Source organism: Podarcis muralis, chromosome 10 (assembly GCF_964188315.1).
Source record: "Podarcis muralis chromosome 10, rPodMur119.hap1.1, whole genome shotgun sequence".
Taxonomy (NCBI): domain Eukaryota; kingdom Metazoa; phylum Chordata; class Lepidosauria; order Squamata; family Lacertidae; genus Podarcis; species Podarcis muralis.
The window spans coordinates 36,003,348-36,028,183 of NC_135664.1; the positions used below are offsets into that span (position 1 = coordinate 36,003,348).

Consider the following 24,836-nt stretch of genomic DNA (forward strand, 5'->3'; position numbering starts at 1 on the left):
AGTGGAGGATAGGTGGGATACAAACATAATAGTAAACAAACAAATAATATTTAGCACATTGAATTTGGCTCTTTAGCCAATCAGCACACAGTGCTCTTCTTTCAAAATCTGCATTATTTTATCTTAAGACTTTGAACCACTCGGCAATGCAGTCACTACATTTTGTACTAGCTGCAGCTAAGAAGCCCCACAAAGAACGCTAATGTTAGTTAGCAAGATGAGAAGTTACCAGGGCATGTGTCGCTGTGGCATAGCTGTGAAGCAGCCAAAGATGTCAGAAGGTGAAGGAGCCAAAGATGTCAGTGTTAGACACTGAAGATCCCCTCCAGTGTGTACACTGACAACATATATGTTCTTTCAAGGGTAATGCAACTCTGTCTAGAACATGCCATGTACCTGAGAACCACCAAGATCTAAGACATCTGTCTTGTTGGAACCTCCCCAGGCTAAATGGCATTGCCTCGAGCCACTGTTACCACAGATTTTCCAAATCATTTAGGGAGTTCAAATCACACCAGTGTGAGCTGGCCAGATGAAATTATAGAGTTTGTGTACCTTTAATAGTTGGGTAGAAAGCTGGGTAGAATAGTTCAGCTGAAAGTCTGAAATTGTTAAAGATGCACGAGCCCTGGCCTCTTTTTTGCTTGACCACCCAACACACATGTACATGTACAACCAGTCAGGAAGTCCCAACACTCCAAGGATAGAGTACCAGTGTTCGGGGCTGTAAATGCTAAGCTTGAATTCAGTAGAATAGCGACACCAAGGGAACAGAGGAAGGAAAATAGAATGTAGCTGCTGGATGCAAAGATGAGGGAAGAAGACGTTGTATAAGGAAGCAGCGTGAGTATATGCCTACTCAGAAGTAAGCTGCATTGAATTAAATGGGACTTACTTCCACAGAAGTATACATAAAATTCAAGGATAAATAGGCTGATTCAGTGTGTTGCTTTAGAGGATCTTTAAGATCTGCAAGACTTTGAACATGTGGAGTGAATATTATACACGTGCCTGCCTGTCTGTCTGTTTGTTTGTTTGTTTGTTTGTTTGTGTGCATGCTGCTGTTTGCCCATAGCAATTTTATGTGTTTGCAAAATGGAGAGAAGAGTCACAGGCCAGTTGAAAAGCTATTACCTGGAATTGACAAATGCATGGAGCTGGGCTTGTAAAACCTTATTTTTGTCCAGTAAAAAGATTAATGAGACGTTTGAGAAACTGATTCTCTGTGCTGAGGTAGAGTATATTCCAGCCTCTAGATAATACAGAAATCAGTTATATTTGCTAAATTTCTCTTTCCTGCTTTTCTCAGTTATGGATAGCGCCGATTGCTGTTGTTTTATAGCTTTGGTTAATGTGTTTGCAAATTGCAATGAAGGCATCTGAGGAAATTACTCCATACATCAGTGGAGACAGAAGAAATGGGTTTCTAGTCTGCTTGTGTGTGTCACTTGGGTACAAATCAGTAGTTCTTATAAGGTGACTAAAATTAGGTATGTATGCTTTAAAGGTCCCAATACTGTAAATAAATAAATAAATAAATAAATAAATAAATAATCCCAGTATACACAGAAAGGTTAAATAATGTTTAAGTTAAACACACCCATAATGATTAAGAAATGCTTTTGACTAGACTTGATTCATTAGTGGAACCATTAAAATCAAAATATTTGCCATATGTATATTAATATGGGGGGTGGGGGGCTTTGTATGAATTTTGTTAAATATGGGACATGCCTGCATAGAATCTGGCACTGAAGTTGCTAATTGCTAATTAGCATTTAAGAAGCACTCCTGTTAGATGCCCTCTGGTAATGCCTAGTCAGTGATGAGGATTTTATACTAAACACAACTTGAGAATGTCTCCTTTTTACAATTTTAGGAAGCCTTTGTTGTTAGCTGTGTTGAAATTTCTGCATGTTGGTCTTATGATATGACAAGAGTCTCCACTCAACTTCTCAAAGATTTGTAATTCCTATTAAAGAAGAAGTAATTGGGCACCTGACTAGTCCCAACATGCAAAATATATTCATACCACGAAGTTAGCGGTGAAAACCTAGGATCAAGATACTGGGGCCTCAATCCTATAATCCATTACCTGGGACTAAGCCCTATTAAACTCAATGGGACTTACTACTTAGCTGAAATGTATAGAATCATAGAATTGTCCCCTAAGGGTCCAAGGTACCCCAAGAGTCATCTTGTCCAACCCCATGCAATGCAGGAACCTGAACGCAGTCCCCCATCCAGATTGAACCTTGCTTAGCTTTGCAAATGTGCTAGCAGTTTTATTGCTGGTCTGCGCTATTAGGCAGAACTTGGGAAGTCACGTTAAACTGCATTGCCTATGAGACAGAAGCTGCAGTGGTTCATCCTAAACCAAGTGGCGACTCACTTCAAAGGTGAAGAATCTTGAAGGATCAGATTCTGCCCTAAGTGTCACCCACACTCTTTGTTTAGCAGCTGAGGCCTCACACTGGATGCTGCTGTTGAATGAAGCATATAACATGGCTCTCTAACTGTAACCCCGTAGGTAAAAAAAACCTAAGGCCTGGCTCTTTAAGAAGGCTCTTTAGGAAAGTGATTCTTAGTTCTGGAATTTGTGCTCAGCACCAAAAACAATCTCATAACATGCAAAGCTCTCTGCATGAGGCCACATGGCCTAACTCTCTGGAACCAATTGAGAATCCACCATGCTATGGAATAATTTACCTTTGGAGTGTGTATATTCTGATTTAAAGGTGTTTCGTCACAGCCCCATAGATAGTACCTGTAAACTAGTTTTGATAGTTGTGTTTTGCTGTAAGCCGCTTAGCTTCTTTTCTTTTATTCTTAATAGTTTTCTTTGAGTTATTATTATTATTATTCATTTTATTTCTATACTGCTTTGTGTTTTCAAGAAAAGAATCTCAAAGCAGTTTACAACCTACATTAAAGCATCAAATAAAATAATCCAAAATAAAACATTACTGAAGAAAGTCAGATATAAAAGTATGACATTCAAAGTAACATGATTAACAGGATAAGCACAGAACATCTCTGCTGCTGTTCCTGCCAATTCTACCTATGGTGGTTCATGGTGGTGGCAGCTGTGGAAGTTGAGGCTCCATGACCTGGGTCTGCAATAAGAGACATCCAAGATGATGAAGATAGAGGGATACTCTGTATTAAAGGAACCAGTGTTGTCCTTGGTGGAATATAACAGGGCTCTATGAAAACAACTCAGCCACATGATTACATTGCTGAGGGACTACCTATTACAGAGTTTCATGGGTGAATTGTTGGCCTACGTTAATGCTTTGTTGTTGAAAAGTATTTAAGATCAGACTGTTGTCAGCAGGAAAGATTAGCGGAATTTCAAAAGCCATTGTACTTGCTGTAGCTTCTTCCGGATAAAACAACTAGATATCGAGCTTTTTCACACTCACCAAATTAGTATACATGCAAATTAGTATACACTGGTCAAAGTAGTATCGTTTAAATGTAAGACAGACTTACATAGACATTCTGTATATATTTGACCGTATCAAATGTGCAAAAGTTCAGTATATAGAATGGACCAGTCAGGAAAGCCAGAAGTGAGAAAGGGTGTGAATAGATGAGGGATGAAAGCATGGGTGCCTGAATAGTTATGATTTCAGTTCTGTAATTTATTTCAACTCAAATGGTTTAACATATAGTAATGCAGCATTATATTTTAAAAGGGTAAAAGGGGGGAGTCATTTAATATTTTATTGTTGCATGTTATGAAAACAGTAAAAGGAGAGCAGCCAGCTTTATTCATAGCCATTCTTGTCAGAATTTTGGATTAATTTATGTCTGTAAAATACATAGTGACATTTAAGTGATGTTAACATTAATTTGTTTTATGGGGATCAAAATGAAGTTGTCAGGTCTTGTGTTAACTGTTGCTCATTAATAGTTTTATAAAAGTTAATACCTTGAATTGCCAGCTTTACAGTGTTATAAAAACATTTTCCCCATAATCTAACCAAGGCAGGGTATCAGGATTTGCACTGGGTACATTTCATGAAGGCTCACTAGCAACTGTAATCTTCCTGCAGATTGTTTTAGCTTACTGAAGGTTATTTTAACCTAGTGTGTTTTGAAACACTTATTACAATATATGTCTGTGTAAGATAATAAATCAAATAAATGAGAATGCTAATAATATCATTATAAACGTCTTTCAAATATCCTTTTCAACCACTTTGTCACAAAACTGGCATACCCTATTACCATTGTCTTGCCCTAATACCACTGGTTATTTCCTTAATTGTTGACATACCCCAAATTCCCAGAAACGAAACATCTTGAAGGAAAAGATAATCCTCCCATTAAGAGTTAATACACAATTTAGTTGCCATTAAAGCGCTATTTTGGCCCATATTGGGTGGGGATGTCTGCAGAGGGGAGACTCCTCTTTGGCCATGATCATGGTTCCCAGGCCTGCAGGTGAGGAGTGGGGGCAGAGCCTCAATACACAACACAAGGGGGAACAGGACAGGGCAGCAGAGGCAGGCACTCACCCCTCCATGCAATTACAGTCACATGAAGGCAGGGCATTCCCAAACATGGTTTAGCAAAATACATGTTCCAAATCTAAATGTTCATTCCAACCCTTTACATTACCAACTAATAGCACAGTGGGTCCGAGAGAATGAATTAACTTAATGTTTTTCAAGTTTGGACTTCCAGATTTTTGGTCATATCTTTCTTGGCATATTTTTTTATCATTGTTGAAATTAGTTTTTGAGTATATCCCCTTGCTGTTCTCCCTGTGTGTCTGTAGAGAGTGCCATTTTCTACTGTTGCCTGAAGAGTGCCATAAAGACACTGTCTCTGTGCGTAACATGGATTAAACTGCCTCACCAGTAATTGACTTACAGTCATCTCACCTTCCTTTGAAAACCATAACATCTGGATACTAGGAAGTATATGGAATTGGAGCTATAGTTTTGAATGTCAGGATAAAAGGAGGCTTTGGATATCTGTTCGGGGACCCAATATAAAAAGGTCTTTGTGCAAATGTAGAGTCCTCTCTTGATTTCTGCTTCAAAGGATGGTTTGCAACGCTTTGGTCTACTTGTTGTCTATGCAGTGTATTTGCTTTCAGCTGAAGTGCTGTAAGAGAGAATGATTTTGTGGGTAAATAAAAGTGTCACAGTGAAGTAATTAACAGTTTTCTCTCCTGAAAAGAGAGTCTTGTGATGCCCACTGATTCCTGTGATTGTTTATTGATCAAGGAGTTATGATACTGAGCCAAGCGTTGTCATGGTTCAGTTATCAGAGTAGTACGTTGTCAAATGATGTGCTCTTTTGACATGGGATCAAACTGAGAATGAAACAGAAATTGTAGAGGGCTGTAAATCCATCAACCTGAGCCAAGGGGAGCTAGAAGCCTCCCAGAATTCTTGTCCTTGACAATGTTATGTGTGTTCTGTCTGCAAAATAAGGTAGCTAACATTTAAATCTCTGAAATAAAAGTGAAAAGAAACAGAATAGCATGCTATCATCTTCTGTTGCTAAAACAATGTTAACATCTAACTTGGTGGCAACTGTGGCCTAAGTAGAAAGAAGGGATTTGCTCTCAGTTGAAGTGGTTGATTCAGATATTTCAGAAATAGTGCAGTAGGAACAGCAGAATCTGCCTTATACGGAGTCAGACCATTGATCCATCTAAGTCAGTATTATCTACACTGACTGGCAGCAGCTCTCCAGGTTTTCAGGAAGGAATCTCTCCCAGGTGTCAGGAATTGCACCTGGGATCTTCTGCATACAAAGCATATTCCATGGTCCATATTCCAGTTGATACATCATAGATGAAGTAAAGAGAAGAGTAAGAAGGATGTTCCACTGTTGTTTAAATAGTTTTATTTATTAACAATATTTACAGGCTTAGCCACCTCAGCCATTTAGACTAGATTCAGAACCTTGACGTTAGGTTTAGATATTGTGGGAAGCTCTTTCCGTTTTGGTTCCCCCGTCCCCTTTTTTAATATACTAATTTCTTCTCGGGATTTTGTCATTCTGTTTTCAGCCCTTGAACATTTTGGTTTTCTCAGAAGCAATGGTCTTAATAATCAAAACAATTCTCTCATCACCTGATCTGAAGTGGACAGAATCAATGTTGTCCTGTTTCTAGTGTCAAGTATATAGCTTAGTATTGTTCACACTAAGTTAGTAGCAGCAGCTCTTTAGATTTTCAGAAAGGGCTAGTTCTCAGCTCTACCTGCAGATGCCAGGGATTCTACTTGGGACCTTTTGCAAGGAAAGCACGAGTCCTCTAAATTGTCCCTGCATTTTCTGTCTCTCCCTTGCATCCTTTGTGGCACTGTACTACAAAATACTGTGTATCAGTATTTTACTTCCCTTCTGTCTGCTGCTGACCACAACTGGTATTGTGGCTAATGTTGTCATCAAAGCCCAAGATGAAAGCTATTTAGACCCCTCAGGTGCTTTTAAATTTTAGTTTCTTGTCATGTTAACAGCAAATTCCCGAGTTCAGGGAGCGGTGACCTGAATGGTGGCATTTTGACTGTAATCTCTGCTTGCTGACTGCTGCTCCAAGAATAAAAATTTAAACCGCAAGATTTAATGAAATCCCTCCGGATTAAGTGCTCAGTGTGCTGAGGAAATTGTGTTATCAACCTTCCCTCTGTAGTAGTAAGCATAAGGTTTGGTTTCTCAGTAGGAGAGTGTCCAAGAGAGACAACTCCGAGTCCATCAATAATTTACATTTTTGTTACTTACCAGCCCGGTATTTGGGATTTTGTTGCCATAGCAATCTATCTGGGCCTGGGCAGTGTTTTAAGTGGTGGTTGTATAGGGATTCACAGTGTGTGCTTTAAACTCCTGTGTGCCAAAGTAATCCACCGATCTGTGCTACAATTGATTTGAGATGCCGTTAAAATCATTGCTCATGGTTGCAAGGCACCTTACATTTATGAAAGATTTGAATACAGTTAAGGGTGTTAAAGTTACAGAGCAGCCAAGGTTTTATTTTTATTTTTTAGTTGATGATATAACTTTGCTAGCAAATCAATATTTAGTATGAAAGAATGTGTCGCTGAGAAAAACAAACAGATGATGGTGTATTGATTTAAGATATGCACCACAATCCTATGCACTCTTAACTCAGAATTCCCACTTTGCTTAATGGACTTGCTCCTAGGTATATGTGCATAGGATTGCAACTTCAAACTGCTTTGGATTTGATATAAATCATAAATTTGATTTAAAAGCAGTAATTTGGCTCTGCTACAACATGCATTATATATCATATGTCACGGTTCACATTTATATAATATAATTATGATGTGTTGTAATGCAGAGGTTGTGAGCCCACAGGCTGAATCAGGCCTGGCAAGTCATCAGAAGTGGCCCACCAGCCCCCATGCAAATGTGCTCTTTTCTCTTACACATTCCTGTTTTCTGAGTACCATCAGCCTCCCAGCAGAGGCAGCACACAAGAAAAAGAGGTGCATTTGCAAGGTCAGGAAAAGCCAACTTTGCGAAGCATCTTCTATCTGATTAAGGTGCTTAGCTGAGAGGAGAGGTTCCTCTCTGCCCAGCCCAGTTTTTCTTCGAAGTGTTGAGGCAGTTGCTTGCTTCCCCCATTTCAGTAAGCATGAGGTTTGGTTTCTTAGCAAGAGAATATCCAAAAGAGACCACCTCGGCCAATCAATAATTTGCACTTTTGATTCCTGGTATTTGGAATTGTGTTGCCATGGCAACACATTTGCTGCCTCTGCTCTTCAGACAGAAAGCTCTAATGGTAAGAGCCATTGAGTCTTACCCTCCATTACAGTGACGGGGGCAGGAATATTGCCTCTGCTCTTGAAAGACTGTATTGTTGTGAGTTGGGGTGGGTCAGTCTGGATGATGCCCCAAGTCTCTTCGAGTTCTTGGGATCCTGTATCTGTGGGAGTAGGGTGTATAAGAACAAGCTTGCTGAACCAGCTCCTCTATTAAGGTAATGACTTTGGCTAGCTGGTTAAGCACCATAATTAGCATCACAAAAGAAGTTGCTCTATGCCACAAGACAAAAGGGTGGGCCTCTATGCCACAAGACAAAAGGGTGTGGGTGGGTGGGTGTTGTTTACCTCTGTGCTGGTCTGTGCTAGACTTTGAGGCTGCCTTGGCAACCAAATGGAGAAGCAAGATCTGTTGGGGTCTTAATGTTCTGAGCCCTACTCCCTCATGTTATGCTCAGGTTGTATATACAGTGGTACCTCTAGTTACGAACATAATTTGTTCCGGAGGTCCGTTCTTAACCTGAAACTGTTCTTAACTAGAGGCGTGCTTTCGCTAATGGGTCCTCTTGCTGCCACTGCGCCTCCGGCACATGATTTCTGTTCTCATCCTGGGGCAAATTCTCGACTCTAGGTAACTCTTCCAGGTTAGCAGAGTTTGTAACCTGAAGTGTTTGTAACCTGAGGCAGTTGTAATTAGAGGTTCTACTGTATGTGTAAATAAAACCGTATATTCCTTCATTCCAAGGAAACCGAACCCAGGGTAAGCACTGGAAACCCTGGAGTCTCTCACTGATTGGAAACTGGGGTGGCATTTAACAGTATTCTCTGAAGAGCGGAGACAGTGATTTCCCACCTGCATTGGGCTGGGCTGGGAGGAGAGGAACTTCTTCCCCCAGCCCAGTACAACAATGGGGATGAAATCACTATCTCTGCCCTTCAGAGAGAAATCTTTCTGCACCATATGGGTGGTGAGTGTGTGTGCAAGTGTCTGCATAAGTGTGTGCGCGCATGTTGTTATGAAGGTGAGTGTGCATTGTGAGGTGGCAGTGCCTGTTTCGGCAGTGCCCACTGTCACTTGACCATGCCTACCGCTGGCAAGCAACCTTTGGAGACTTGTCCTCTCCCTTCCTGGGGAAGGAAGGTTATGTGGAACATATCACCTTCAGCCCATGTTGAGTCTTGGTGTTTGGAAGGATCTGATCCTCCAACTATACACACCTGTTGTTGTATTAGACTTCTGCATGAATGGAGAAGAACAGCAGGTAATCAAGACAAGAGCTTGGATGTTCTCCAATGAGTGTGGATAGATGCAAAGGGAATTTTGTCTCTGTGTTATTGTTGGATATCTTGTTTGATGCTTCATGCTTTATGTAAAATTCCATGTTATTTGTCATCTGTTATTCCAGTTGCAACAGATATGATAGTGTATTAGATCCACCACCTTCTCTTTCTAGTTCAGCTGCTGTTTGGCTCTTTGAGCAGTGTTTGTCTGTGTCAGGGACACTCTTCAAGCATCTCCCAGATCAAATCTCTGTGAATTCCCTCCCCTCGCCCCACTGATTCCTCCAAGTAAATTAAATAGAAGATGCGCATTATTTACATGATTGCTTCAGGGTCTCAAGGGAATCTTTTCCAGATACCATTTATAAAAAATGTACAGAATATGCTCCGAAGTATTATTGCAAAATGCAATCTGGCATAGCTAAAATCATTTTATTCTATTGGTTTTGCTAATGGATTTTGATTTTTAAAATAATAATAATAGCTGTTTCCTCTGAAACAATATTGAAATGAAAACCAGATCTTGCAGGACAGATGCTGTAACAGCAGCTGGGAAATGCAGTCGTCATTACAAGAGCACGTTCCCCATGCTCAAACCCACAGGATCCATAGCCATGGATGAGTGAGTTAATGTTCCAGCACATTATATAAAATATTCTTTGTTTAAGACTAAGACATATAACGCAAATGGGTTTTTGTTCTGTAAAATAATGTTGCATCTTCTTTTGCCAAATCATTTCTCATTTTTCTTGTTTGATTTCTTCATTATATATGTAAAATTCTAGAAGTAACTGCTAGGAAGTATATAAGCAGATTTATGCTGCTGTACTTGTATTTATGTACATTCATTTTCAGCATTCCTATTCCACACTGTTGTTGCTAATATCTAATCAAAAAGGTTTCTCCATTTTATACAGAGAAGACATTCCTCTTCCTAGCCTTTCCCACATCTCTCCTTCTGTCTTACCCTCAGTTGTAATAATCACAATGTCAGTTCTTTAAAAAATGAATAAGAAGAAAAATCAACAGCTCTTATTGGCTCCTGCCATATCAGTAAATATCCCCCCAGTCTTTGAACAAACTCCCTGAGACATGTCCATGTTTCATTGGGTGTCAGGACTGGACACACACACACACCTTTCATTATGAACAGTGAAGAAATGCAAAGTTTCTCTCTGTGAGTGAGCACAATGATGGCTGATATAGGTTTCCCTTTTTTCCTTGAGGGCAGGGGGAGAGTGAACATGCAAGGACTATTTTGTGATTTTGCCTCTTCACTTTTAGATGTGACAGCCATTTTGTGACCTGCGCTTTTTCAAAATTTTAGATGTGGCCATTGATCTAAAAATGTTGATGGCTCCTGCCACAGAGAACTTGAAAGGCAGGGTATAGATTGGTAAATAATCAATAATAGGCCTTCTACAAAATTAGCTAATGACTTGGATCTAGACATTGTTCCTGCTGGCAGGAACATCCTCTGAGAGGAGTTGTACTGATTTCCCTTCTCTCTCAGCATCACCTCCCACACAGTGTCCTAAAACTGTGCAAGAGATAGTACTGGGGGCGGGGGGGGGGGGAAGGGAGATCAGCAAAATTCACTCCACACCCACTCACACTCCTAGCAAGATCCCACTTCTGAGTCAAAAGCCTTCTGTGGTCAGGAAGTAGCTTTTCCATATGTGGAAGGCAAAATCTGAATCCAACTCAATTAGCGGTGATTTATTTATCTTACGAACATCTGTGTTATTTTTGTGACAACGCATTTTCAGTCACGTATAATATTAACGAGTGCAATTCGCAGCACTTTGTCACACTGTAAAATTCCCTCCTGTGAGATGTGGTGGTGGCTGTGCACTTTGGATGGCTATATAGCAGGATTAGACAAATTTGTGGAGGATCAGTCTTATCTGTAGCTACCAGCCATAATTGCTAATGTTCTACTTTCACTGCCATAGGCAGTATGCCTCTGAATGCCAAGAGGGGAATCACAAATGGGGAGACTGCTGTTACACTCTGGTTTTGCTTGTGGGCTTCCAATTGGGGCATCTGGTTGGGCACTGTGAGAACAGGTCGCTAGGCTAGATGGGTTCTTGTGATCTCATGTTCTTAAAATGTTTCAGTGAGAAACTCTGTTGCATCATTCCTACTTCCGTGTCCTGTAGGGAATATCTCCCTCATACATGGAGGAGTATGTACCTTGTTGCATGTTGATCTGCCATCCAAACTCACCAAGTTTTGTCTTAGCATTTTTTGCTTCCTTCCAGCTATAGTCTTACACCCAGTTTTCACAAGCAGCATTGACATGGGAAATTTAGCAGCTATCTTCGCATACTTTGATATTGAGAGCAATGAGCAGTTCTCATAGTGCAGTGATTTGTGATATTAACACAAGGGGGAAAGTGCTGTTTTTAAAAATCACATACTCCACAAAACCTATAAAAACAGCTCCAGGCTTTGTGGTAATTTCATAGTCTAAAAGTGGGATCAACCTAGGACTATAAGTACTTAGCTTAACCTCCAGCGCCCATTTGAAGCATCAAAGGGAAACAGAGGTAAATAACATCAGGATTGGTAGCCAGCATGTAGCATTGGGATTGGCCAGGCCTTGTATGAAAAGTAGGGGCCTAGAGAGGTACCCTTGCCTGGTCAACAGAGGACTCTCAGTCCTTCAGGTTCTATCTTCTTACAACTTCCAGTTCACTTCTCACTCATCTGCCTGACACTGAGTTAGACCATTGGTACATCTATACCAGTATTGTCTACACTGACTGGAAGCAGCTTTCAAGGGTTATAGATGAGGATGTGCCCAGCCGTACCTGGAGATGCTTGGGGATTGAATCTGGGGTTTTCTGCATGCAAAGAACATGCTCTACCACTGAGTCACAGCCTTCCCCACTCTAGACCAATTCTCCCTTAGGAGGATTAATGTCATGGCTGTATCATGTCAAAGATAGTAGATCTAATATAGCTATATTCCAGAATACTCTGATCTTATTTTTAAAACACATTGTCATGGTATCCTTTTCTCCCCTTACAGAAACGTGGACTTCTGACAGAAAAAGAGAGGAGGCATCAGAATCCACATTGTAAACAGTAAGTTTGTTCTCAGTGCCTTCTGAAACTGAATATTATACAGCATTTGATTCTTTTCCTTGACCAGTCTGTTCTTTCTTTTACCAATATAAGAAATTAGTCTGGTAAGCAATTTCTGCCCTCTCTTAAAACTCAATTTCATTTCACTGGAGTGGACATTTTATTCATTTATCCTATAATCCTCTTAGATAAAAAACCAAGATAATCCATGCAATGTATCTGTGCTGCACCACATAGGGACATATCATTAGTGTTTTCTTGACTAGGATGATTTGGTGCAATAATATTGGTTAGGAAGCCACAAAATAAAAGAAATGGCAAATCATATTTCTGATTTCTGGGGGTGCCTTTGCGTATTTTTCATGCATTGCATGACGGTGTATTCCTGGCAAGCGGAGCAGAAACTGGAAAATCCTACAATTGCTTTGATGTTTAGCTGGTGCTTGCCATTGTAAACCTGAAGGAGCTTCTCCACCCACATCGTTCAGCCCAGACACTGAAATCCATCTCCAAGGGCCTTCTGGTGGTTCCCTTATTGTGAGAAATGAGGTTACAGGGAACCAGGTAGAGGACCTTCTCAGTAGTCACACCTGCCCTATGGAATGCCCTCCAATCAGGTGTCAAGGAAATAAACAACGATCTGACTTTTATAAGACATCTGAAGGCAACCCTATATAAGGAAGTTTTGAATGTTTAATGTGTTTGATGTTTTAATTGGGAAGCTGCCCAGAGTGCCTGGGACAACCCAGTCAGATGCATATAAATAATGTATTGTTCTTATTGTTATTGTTATCCATGGCGCCTGTGAGCCAGAAAGGTGCATGTTGATGCTGCTGGGGAACACTGTATTTCACACTGCAACAAGGGCAAGAGATCTTATTCAGGTCTCAATTCTCAATACAGTCGTACCTTGGTATTCAAACGCCTTGGTACTCGTACGTTTTGGCTCCCAAACACTGCAAACCCAGAAGTGAGTGTTCCGGTTTGCGAACATTTTTTGGAAGCCTAACGCCTGATGCAGCTTCTGAGGCTTCCGATTGAGTGCAGGAAACTCCTGCAGCCAATTGGAAGCTGCGCCTTGGTTTTCGAACTGTTTCGGGAGTCAGACGGACTCCCGGAATGGATTAAGTTTTACAACCAAGGTACGACTGCACATATGATCAGCTTCCAAGACAATTTTGGGAAAGGAGACTTGCATAGGCTTCTAAGTCATCACATGGATCAGGTATAGGGAGCCTCAAGCCCAAGACCACTCTCCTCCTTTGCCTTGTTTCATATCCCACTTGAGAGTTTTTGCTTAGCTGGAATATGTCTTTGAACTCCAACAATGCCTCTTACCCTCCTGGATGGAAGATAGAGAGGGCTGTGTGTAGAAAGCAGCCTGCTGTACAAAGGTATGATTTACGTTAAATGCCCCCCCCCTTTACTCTGACCCTATTCACACACAGGTGTATTCCTATCAGAAGCTTGCCCAGAAGGAATGCAGCCCATTGGCTGAAAGAGGTTCCCAACCCCTGATATGGATGAACAATTGGGATGCAAAGTGATCTGAAAATGTGTAGATGATAGTATTGCCTCAGGATCATGGTTTTCAGCTTAAGACCTCATAGAGTTTTCAGCAAATTCCCACTGCTGCATTGTGGAAACAGTGTGTTTGTGAAATGGGCAGATGGTAGCATACCTGTGTTTGAATCTTTCTCTCTGTTTTATACACGTACTCAGAAATCCCCCCGTTTTAGCTTTCTTTAGCAGCTGGCATGAGCACCCTGAACTCATATCAAAACCATTCAAATGGAATCTGAATGTATTTATGTACATGAAGAAGAAATTAATCAACCTTTGTTGGTGCTCCAATGAATACAATCACCCTTCCTCCTTCAGGCAGAATATAATGATGAGAAACCTTTTCATAGCATCCATCAGTTAATTTATCAGTCATGGCATTATGATTATAGAATACAAATGTTCTAACCATGAATATATAATTACAGAAATGGAACTGTGCAGTGTCCATTTAACACATGTAATACATAATTTATTTAGTTCACCGTTTGGACTCAATTCTTGGAAATGTAATGTAAACAGAATTACCATTTTCTAATTTTTAAACAATAACTTTATGACAGAGTTTGGGAATACTCAACTAGCAGCAGTCAGTTTGCTTTAGGGGACAGGTAAATTGCAACACAGCAGGTTTGTCTATCAGCCACCTTTCTCCAATTAATATAAATGTTGAGCCCTCTTGAATAAAGGTACTCAAAGGAGTACGTCTTTCCTAAAATGTATAACATGGATCCTGCATAGGGCTGCCATAGTCTGGAAATTTCCCAGACATAGCTGGGATTTGAAAGTTGGAAACAGCGTCCGGGTGCAAATCTCTGAAAGCTCAACAACTTTTGTGTCCAGATTTTCACTTTTTGAAATATGGCAACCCTATTCCTGCAGAACATTGTATCATTTTCAATTACTGTTTTACTTCATGAAGTTCTATAGAATGTATAGCAAATATACCCCTCCCTTCCCCCCCCAAAAAAATCATACCCTGCAACTTCCAGTTCGAGCACTTTGATCCTGTTTGTTTTCTTTTGAAAGTAATGGATGGAAGAGAATTATTAACTTGGAGTAGTGTGAGTTGAAAACATTGGGTTTTGCCACATGGAGAAATGTTGGAGGCTATGTTCACCCTTGCTAATCCATATCAGCACGGATGTTGGAACTGAAAAAGAACTGTTGTGCAGAAGCACCAAGGCAGCTGGTATCTCTTTCTCTCTCTCCTTGCAGAATTGCTTCCTTCCCTTCTGGCATAGCACAACGGAGTGAAATCAACCATGGGGGAAGAGAATGTCTGGAGGGTTTCGGGTAGAGCAATGCATTAGGAAGAGCTATGACTCTGCTCCACTGACTTTGCTCATCTTCAGATGAAGCCCTCAGCATGTTGTCTCTGATGTTTCATTAACTGAATTAGGGATGTACAATCTGTAAGGAGCTCATCCTACACTTGAGTAAGGATGTAAGGAGCTCATCCTACACCCGACTGGCGTGTTCTCTCCCTCCTGGTCGATCGTTCGGGAACTTCAAAAGCTTTCTTCAGCCCGAACATCACAGCGACCAATGTCAACAGACATCAGCACACTTAGGGATCCACAGGGTCTTCGCAGCTTGCGTAACAGACCTCAGCAACTCAGCATTTCGGCTAATCTACTTTATTTACATATAAACACACACGGAGCACAGCAACATGGCTCCCTCTCTCTCTAGCATCAGACAGCAAAGAGAGAGAACAAAGGACAATAGTCCCACTGCAGGGAACACAGTAACACAAACATCCTGTCTCCGTCACTTCCCACTCTGTGGAGTCAAAACATGCACCATCATGTGATAGACAAAAATCCCATGACTGCAGTCACGGAGCAGGAATTCTAACACAAGCAACAAAGCCGCCACCTATCCACAAGTGGGAGATCAATTTTAGCAAAGTGGAAGTGACAACAGCCAGTTGTATTGTGAGCGGCAGGCGTGCCACCCTTTTGCTCTTAAGCAACTGTAGCCCTCATTTTATTTCCAGTCGTCACTTCCATGTACACACATTTGCAGCCTCAGATATGCCCCCACTGTGTTGTTTGATATTGTGAACTGCCTTGAAATTGGAAAAAATGGGATATACATATTCAAATAAATGAATATGAGGGCAATTATCTCCTGCTGCACATGTCTATTGATTATAACAAGAGCAAGCAAGCACATTAAAATTGATGGGGTAGCCATATTGACTAAGGCAGGTGTTAGCTCTTTACCTTCAATGTCATCATAAGAAGACAAACTGATGGACTTCTATCTTATTCTCATTATTATTCTTTAAAATTCATAAGCTTTTTGTGGTTTTGGCTTTGATATTTCCAAAGATCATAACCCCGTGGCTGTGGAGGAGGCTAAACTATTGCAATACCCCTTGCTGAAGAGGTGTCTGTTCATCATCCTCACACAGTTAGCTGTTATCAAATTTCACCTGCCATGACAGTTATTTTGGATTATCATACAATTGACAGCTATGATGGTTCATAATGGCTGTCTAGTTAATGACAGTTTCCTCCATCATTCATGTATTATAAAGATAAATTTGTGTAATTTGACAAATCGGGTTATTGTTCAGATTAACAATTGGCTCATGAGGATGATGCTGGAACAATGGACTAGGTCTCATTTCAGCCAGCTGAAATAAATCTCATCCCAGCCCATTGAAAATAACAGTAATATGAGCAATTTCACTCCATTACTTCCAGAGAAATTGAATTCCTTTTTTTCCCAACCTTGCAGATTGATAGAATTACAGTAGATCTTTTATTCTTAATTTTCTTTGGAAAGCTGTATGCTAATATTTTAGGTTCTAGTGCGTGCGTGCAATGAGATGGAAACGTCTGAACACATTTTGAGTCCATTTCTATTTAAAATGCAGTTGCAAAGCTTTGAAAAAGCAAGTTAGTTGACTTATGAAGGTTGTGTTCTAGTAAAAGAGGAAAAATTGCTTAAAACTTAAAACCAGCATGAATTCACTCCTTAGAGGTTTGCTTGAGAAGAACTCTTGATCGGTGTGGTCTGGGGACTAGGGCTGAATGCTCCTTGTACCTTTGGAAAACAGCATGTGGCAAAGTTAGCTTTGAAACTGGTCTTCTGAGTACATTGTTAATTACTAACGGCAGGAAAGAAATTTAACACAAGGTCTCCTGGGACATGTTGTTTTAGATTGCCACTTAACTGGGCAGATTCTTTTGGAAGAAAGCATATTGTGAAAGTGCTTTGGACTCTTCTATTTCCCAGAAGATCACCCCCAGCCACCTTGGAAATCTTGAGGCTGATTTTTAATTTATAGGTATCAGGGGTCTTAAGATATAACCACACAGGGATTTATCCAGCACAGTATTACTAACATGAATACATACTAAGTTGTGTGTGGTTCCAGTTATTGCGCATTGTTGTGTTTCACTGTGTTTGTTTGACACTACAACCAGAGTAGCAGTGTTTTTTTCAGACAGAAAACCTAAGACATGGATTTACATTCTGCAGTTCCCTGACATGTACTAGTTATTCAACCTAATTTTGCAAAATGGTCCTGTCTACAGACTTCCCTGGGGACTTCAATTGCCATCTATCATCTTAGCACCTTGATAGATTACTCACCATTATTTAATTTATCTTCAGATTCTTCTTTGCTTTCCCCTTAGTTAACAAACAAACACAGTGCACCCCCAGTGTCCCAGAAGTTGGATAATCCTTTGCTGAGTGGTTGGTAATACTTTGTCTCAAGTAACAATTTTGTGTGTGAAGGCTATGGCCCTGATCCAACAATGGATGTTCAGCATACGGAATAAGGTTTTTACAAATGATTCATTCTCATCTGTTCTTGCTAAAGGCTGTTGCAGCAGCACAGCACGGCTTGTATCTTAAGGCAGTACAGACTGTTTCTCAATTCATGCAAGTAGTAGGACATCAGTTTTTCTACTTGTGCCAAGCACTCGAAGTGGCTTCAGAACAAAATAAAATATGAGGCATGCTTATCTCTTGGCTGCTATATCAGGAGGAAACTGATGCATTCTCCTTAGCCAGCTACAAGTCAACCCGTAACCTGTGGCCCTCCAGATATTACTGGCCTCTGGCTGTCATCATCCTGAACTGCTGGTCATACTGCCTGGAGCTAATTAGGAGTTGCAGTCCAACAACATAAACCCAGAAGGCCAAAGGTTACCCACCCCATGCTCTAAGCAATGGCCTGAAGAGTAACTTTTTTTAGGTGCTGTTTCACAGGGGGTGGGAATAAAAGGAAGTTGTCATTTTAGGATGAGTCTTGTCTGTTTCTGGTTCACTTTTCACATGCTTAAAAAAAGACATCCAATAATTTTTTCCATTTCCAAATTAACCTGTGAGTTTGTAGAAATTATTTCATGTGTAAATACGTTCATGTGTACATAAATATTTAAATGTGAGTTTTCTCTCAAGATGCACATTTAATGCAAAGTTTGAAACAGTTGAACTGACCAGAACTTCATCACAGCATTACACTGGTGGCTATTGGGGAGACAGGCAAACTGATGAGATGGCAACTATTAACTATTGCTGCTAATGGATTTTATTACATAAACAGTAGTGTGTCTCTGACATGTTTTGCCAACCCACCAAAAAACACTGACACCTGGTGGTTTATACCCACAATTAGACCCTTTGATCCACACCCAGTATAAAGTACCGCCTTGCATTGGCCCCAATAGAGCATCATTTAAATGACATTGTAAATGCTGTAACTCCACATTTTGCCCCCCCCCCCCCGGCTGCCTTAGTGCTGGCAGTGTAATTGCAAATATTAGAGAACTGAACTTTGTCTAAATTATCTGGCTATAGCACACATTACCACAGATCTGTTTGAAGAGTTTCTGTGTGCAGCTGATTAGACACTCTAATGAGAGTGCCATAAAACCCCGTGTATTGTGTTTCTTTCTTTTCTTCTGGAACATTATGTCTTCAGTTGTCAAACAGCTATAACAAACTAAAGCTTAAATGTTCAACTGAAAGAAGCAGTAGCAAATGACTCATTTTTAGTATTTGGAAAAGGAAGGAGAATACATTTCTTAAGACTTAACGCTCTGGATCCAGAAACTCTCACAGGAAGCACACGTCCACCATCTTGTTTCAAAAGGCCTTTGGATCCTCAATGCTTCCCTAATCTTTTTTTAAAATTCTCATGTTCTTGTTTAAGGGCTTAATCTATTGAGGTTTTATGTTTTAGATTCATAAGATTCATATCAGTGTTAGCAGCTTTGAGACCTAGCTGATGAAAAGCAGGATACACGTTTTTAAAATAAATAAACGAAAATAACCTTAACAGAATGTCGTGATGCCTGCCACCTTGAATGACTTTAAATTTAGCCATACTCTTCATGACTCTGTCTATTAGTGGCCTACAGCTCCCATCAGTCAGCATGGTCAATGGCCAAGAATGACAATTGTTGTTAAAACCAGGTTCACCAAAAATGGTTCAGTCAAACCACCCTCTCCCAAAATTATGTTATATTTTCAAGGCAGTCATTCTAAACAGTTCTGTGCCACGTTACATGAGAGTAAGCCCCAATGAAAATTAGTGGGACACCCTGGACTCCTTCAGGATGAACGGTAGGATAAAAAAAGGAAAAATTATAACATAAATCTTATAGCTTGTCAGCCATTAGCTGCTACCTTGCCCCATAATCTGGCATGCATTTTCATGCACATGTATTTTCAGAGCATGCATGCATACTAGTTAAACATGTGCTTGCCTGCAATTCTCATTTTCCTATCCAGTAGTGTTTGCTTGTGTTCTAAAATGAAAGAAAAAGACTCAGTTGAGTTAGCTCATGGCTACTAGTGCTTTTGCGGTGCTTTTCTCGCTTGATTCAATTACTCATCACTATGAAAAGTTCAGATGCATTTTAACAGCCTCAGGGTGGTTGACCATTAGCATTTCATGATGAACCCTGTACAGTTAAACAGTTAACAGCATGGCTTCCTGAAAAAAGCAGCTGCTTTGATATGCTGAACAAAGACCTTCACTCTTTCTATCCGGTCCAATGAGTCTGAGAAGTTATCAGGCAAGGAAAAAATCTTTTGGTTTTCAAAGGCTCTATGTTTTCTCTAGCCTGGCTTTTTAGCAGCAAGAGAAAAAGCAGGCTATATTAGTGAGTTGCCATGGTCCAGAGAGGAATGGAGAGTGGCTTCATCCCATCAACTGCAGCTTCAGGCAAATGACTCACCTTGCATGCAATAAAATGTACTATAAACATGAGTGTACGGGAGTATATAAACATCTCCCTCTTCCTAGACAGTCACTACATTGAGCTAATACACTGCTTGCAAGGAAATGACAGTCTGAATTACAGATTTGCATTAGTTACTTGGTGCATCATTCCAGAATATTGCAAGTGAGCATGGATATATGCCACACCCTGCTCAGTAAGCAGTCATAATCAGGAACTCATTTTGTGCAAGATTCCTCCTGACCCCATTGGAGTTTTCCCCAGTTATGTACCATATTTTTCGCTCTATATGACACACCTTTTCCCCTCCAAAAATTAAGGGGAAATGTTTGTGTGTCCTATGGAGCGAATGTAGGCTCCTTAGCTTCAGCGAAAGCAACGCGAAGCCTCCAAAGCGCAGAGGGAGCATTCCCACCGCGCTCCAGAGGCTACGCATTGCTTTCACTGAATCCTGGAGAGCAAGAGGGGTCTGACGCCTTTGGAGCACAGCGGGACCTCGCGCTGCACTCCAAAGACTTCGGGTTCCTTTTGCTGAAGCTGGGAGAGCAAGATGAAGGCTCCTCATGCCCTGCGGAGGCTTCGCACGAAGCTAGAACAGGTAGAGGGAGTGCTGCGCAGCCAATGGGAAGCTGCGCACACCTCCTCCATGCCGGAAGGGGCACACGAAATAGCGTTTGCACATGCGCGCGTGCACACTCTGGCCCACTGCGGCATCTGCAGGACCGTGAACCAACTCAAGCCACAAAAACTTTGCCGACCCTTGGTCTAGTAACTAGTAGACCTCTAGATGTCATTGGATCCCAATAACTATCAGCCTCAGCCAGCATAGCCAATGGTCAGGAACAATGGGTGTTCTGGAAAACTGGAGAACACCTATGCCCTAGCACAGTGTTCCCCAACCTTGGGCCTCCAGCTGTTTTTGGACTACAATTCCCATCATCCTTGACCACTGGCCTTGCTAGCGAGGGATGATGGGAGTTGTAGTCCAAAAACAGCTGGAGGCCCAAGGTTGGGGAACACTGCCCTAGCATGTTCCCTGCACATCTTTTCAAGTGTGGGTTCTTTAAAACACACACACACCAATGTGAATTTGGTGAATCTGAAATTTGCTTGCAAGCTTAGGCTTACCATTATGCAGAGTGTGGCAGCTACCTCAGGGCTCAGCTGCTAGAGGGCTGGGGAATAGTGGGGAGGATGTACACCTCCAAGCCACTGATGGGGAACTTTTCAGCCTGCAGGCCTACATAGGCTCACCAGACAAATTTGGGCTATCACACCCTCCCTTCCTGGGGCTGAGGTGAGCCTAAGATTGGGTATAGGAAAGATCAAGTTGCACGTTCTTAAGTGTTGCCCTGCACAATGAAAGAAAAAAAGTTTCAAATTCTAAACCTGCCATGTTTTGGCTGCAAAAGAAATCTATGCACCCCCTTCTTTCTTTGCTTCCCTGGCATGAATTCAAGCTAGGAATCTTCCTTTGTAGTATCGGCTTGAACTTTCAAAACCTGATCTTGTATGCTATCAAGTGGGTGGGTGACCCTGAGCTTCTGTCAAAGTGGTATGTGGATACGACCCTTTGGCTCAATCCAGTTTCACACCTCTGCCCTAAGCTAACCTGCTGCCCTCAAATGCAGTGGGGGTTGTTTCATTGCTAGTTGCTTGCCCAGTCAGCTTCTGTTTGTGTAATAGGGCCACCACTATGCCCTTTTCCTCAGGCCAAGCCTGTTTGCTTTACATACACGCTTACATTTTAAGCGACTAAGTAATGGGTGATTTGATAATGTGCAGAACTTCTCTAACTTCTTATCAGTAAAGAGGTCTATTGGGACTTCCTTTTCACAGACTATTTACTCTGTCGCTATCCCATTTTTCCAAAAGAAATTGCAGTACTTTGTCAAATGTCTTGTGTGTTATCAAACAGAAATGGCCCAGAAGTTTCAGCATTACCCTTTCCCTGCCACATTGCACGTCTCCTTATTAACTTAATTCATTAAATAACTTTCCCTACTACATTGCATTTACCTTTATTACTAACTTTTTTATTCCATAATCATTCCTGTGTAATATGCTGAACAGAGCCCACCTTTAACAACAAAACCAAAAAGTGCCCCTTAAAGTGCTAAATGTATGAATAGTCCTACAAAATCTACAACCCAAAGTGTGCCACCTCACCTTGTCTAATGGGTAGGCTTTGGTCCTGTAACTGGCAGATGCAAAAAGCTAACTACTGTGCAATTTTGCCTGCATTTGGGGCTTGCTATGTCCCATCCAACACAGTCATTGTTGACTAATTTTCAGGGATTCTGCATTCTCTTGTATAATTCCATACCAATTCCATATAATTCTTGTTTGTTTGTTTGTTTGTTTGTTTGTTTGTTTGTTTGTTTGTTAAGCTTGTCACCAATCAGATCTTCAAGTGACTTACACTGCAGAACATATACATAAATTCAGTTTTAAACAGAAAGAAAAAGAAAAATTATATAAACATTAGCATTGCATACAGCATATATAGCAACAACAACAACATTGGCAGCACAGTAAAACAAAACACAAAAACACAAAAAACTATGCTCCCATCCGTGAACCAGCAGAGTGGAATTAAAAAAAGTCAAACACTGACACACACACACACACCCCACTCCCTAGCCCAGAAATCCCTAACTTGGAAAAGTCAGCCACTTGAACCCAGTTTTGTTTTAATTCCTCACTGTACCCAGAAGTCCAGCTTCAATGCCAGCTACTGCAAATCAGTGGTGGTGGTAGAATGAGTCCTGATCCAGGAATGGTCCGGTTGTCTCTTGCAAAGACAACAGCAGCAAATTCAGATCAAGAAGAGGTAGTAAAAGGTTTACCTGCTCTGCAGATTTTTCCAGTTGCTGCTGCTCTCCTGCCAAGAAGTCCAGAAAACAGGCATGCCTCCCTGGGGATTTATCTTCCCTACCTAGGGATCTGATATCAAGGCCAGCGGCTGTAACTGTAAATCAGTGTGTCTGTGACTTCCTCCAGGGATGGTCTGGTTGCTTCTTCTCTCTACCTGCACCACAGTTGTTCTGGCCACTGTTCTTCTCCTGCTTCTGTGGGAGTCTAAAATAAGATTGGAAAATTTCATGGGGGACAAAGCTTTCAACGTCTACAAAGCAAAATGACTTTGTTACGTCTCCATGGCTAAAGGAAGTATGCTTCTAAATACCAGTTGCTGGGAACTGCAGATGGACAAAGTGCTGTTGCACTCATGTCCTTTTGCAGGCTTCCCAAAGGAATCTGCTTGCTTACTGTGAGGACAGGATGCTGGACTAGATGGGCCACTGGCCTGATCCAGAAGGGCTGCTCTTATGTTTAGCAAGGGTGATAAATATAAGACAACCTTTGCAATTGTTGAAAAATTCATTCTAATACCTCTCAGTAAAGGATGTTGAGTGGCTTCATATATGACAGAATAAGCTCAAACTTCCTTTCCTATGTTCTGTTGTTATGTATCCCTTTATATAATTATCCCTATTTTAGGTTATTTTTTAAAATGTAACTGAGCTAGTGATAATTAACCAACATGTTAAGAGAGATTTTTTAAAATGATAATGCATTACAAGGGCAGCTCTCCTAGGAACAGACAGAAGCAGTAGACCAAGCCTGCAGAAATACAATTTCTATTTTAATGCAGATGTCATTAGTGGCAGGGATGGCAAAAGAAGTGGACTATGCAGGATGCAACCTTCCATCAAAAGGGCTATAAAACAGAACATGCTTTGAAGTTTTCCATTAAGCATCAACAACTATGACTTGGTTTTTCTAGGGTAATTGAATCTCTCTTCTCAGCGGAGAAAGTCTCTCTCTGTGTGTTGTATGTGTTAAAGAGATGGTTAGCATATTGAGCCACAGTGCAATGCTTCCTAATCAGGAGCTTATAGTTTTCCAACAAGCAGTGTGTTCTGTGCGTTCATGTGTTTCTGTGTTCTGTACACAGAGTGTTCTCTGGTTTGTAGATGAGAAAGAAGTATCCAGTGTACACCACAAATTCTCTGTGTTCACCAAAGATGAAAAAAAGAAGAAAAAAACTTTTATATTTTTTCACTGTAAAGAAATAAACAAGTTTGAAGAAGAAGAAGAGTTTGGACTTCATATCCCACTTTATCACTACCCGAAGGAGTCTCAAAGCGGCTCACAATCTCCTTTCCCTTCCTCCCCCACAACAAACACTCTGTGAGGTGAGTGGGGCTGAGAGACTTCAGAGAAGTGTGACTAGCCCAAGGTCACCCAGCAGCTGCATGTGGAGGAGCGGGGAATCGAACCCAGTTCACCAGATTACGAGTCCACTGCTCTTAACCACTATACCACACTGGCTCTCTAGTTCTAGGTGGTAGGAAGTCTTGGACCTTTCTACCAATTATCAACCATCATAATGCAGACTTTTGACTCCTCAAGAGACTGGCACATCTAAGGCCAGGACTCAAGACCAGTTCAGCTATTCCTCATCGCTTTTGCATCGTACAAGGTACCTGTTGTCCACAGTGCTTGACATGCATATGCTGTGTGCATTTACGGTGCACAGATCTTAAACATTAAATACTGTTGCGCCCTGCAGGAAGCATGAGCACATAATGAAGCATCAGCTTTCAATGGGTTTTTCTGTGGCCTGTCTGCGTAGCGAACAAAAGATAACCTGAGGGTTACTATGCACATTACTACTGCCATGCAGCTTCTGCCTCCATTTCTGTAGCTACTCCAGGCAAGCAGCCATTTGTGTGAGAGAGTCTGTATTCCACTCTATGCAGCAAGTGCTGTGCAAAAGCAGTTAGGTGAAATCAGCCTCCATGTGGTGTCCATTCCATGGTAAGTTGCCCTTATTATTCTTGTTCAGAGGCATTTACATTTCTCTTAACATTCACCCTGACAAAAGGGCTTCCCTAGAAACTCGCCCTGTTGCATCTAAACATGT

At 41.1% G+C, this 24,836-nt stretch overlaps 1 protein-coding gene across 4 annotated transcripts in view; it reads left to right on the forward strand.

Moving 5' to 3' along the window:
- Nucleotides 1-24,836, forward strand: part of SYT1 (synaptotagmin 1) — a 327,169-nt gene that overhangs the window by 110,163 nt on the left and 192,170 nt on the right. For all 4 annotated transcript variants that reach the window (XM_028745766.2, XM_028745764.2, XM_077934750.1 and 1 more), the window contains exon 2: nt 12,073-12,128. The gene's annotated coding sequence lies outside the window, so the exon portion shown is untranslated. The remainder of the gene's footprint in view (nt 1-12,072; nt 12,129-24,836) is intronic.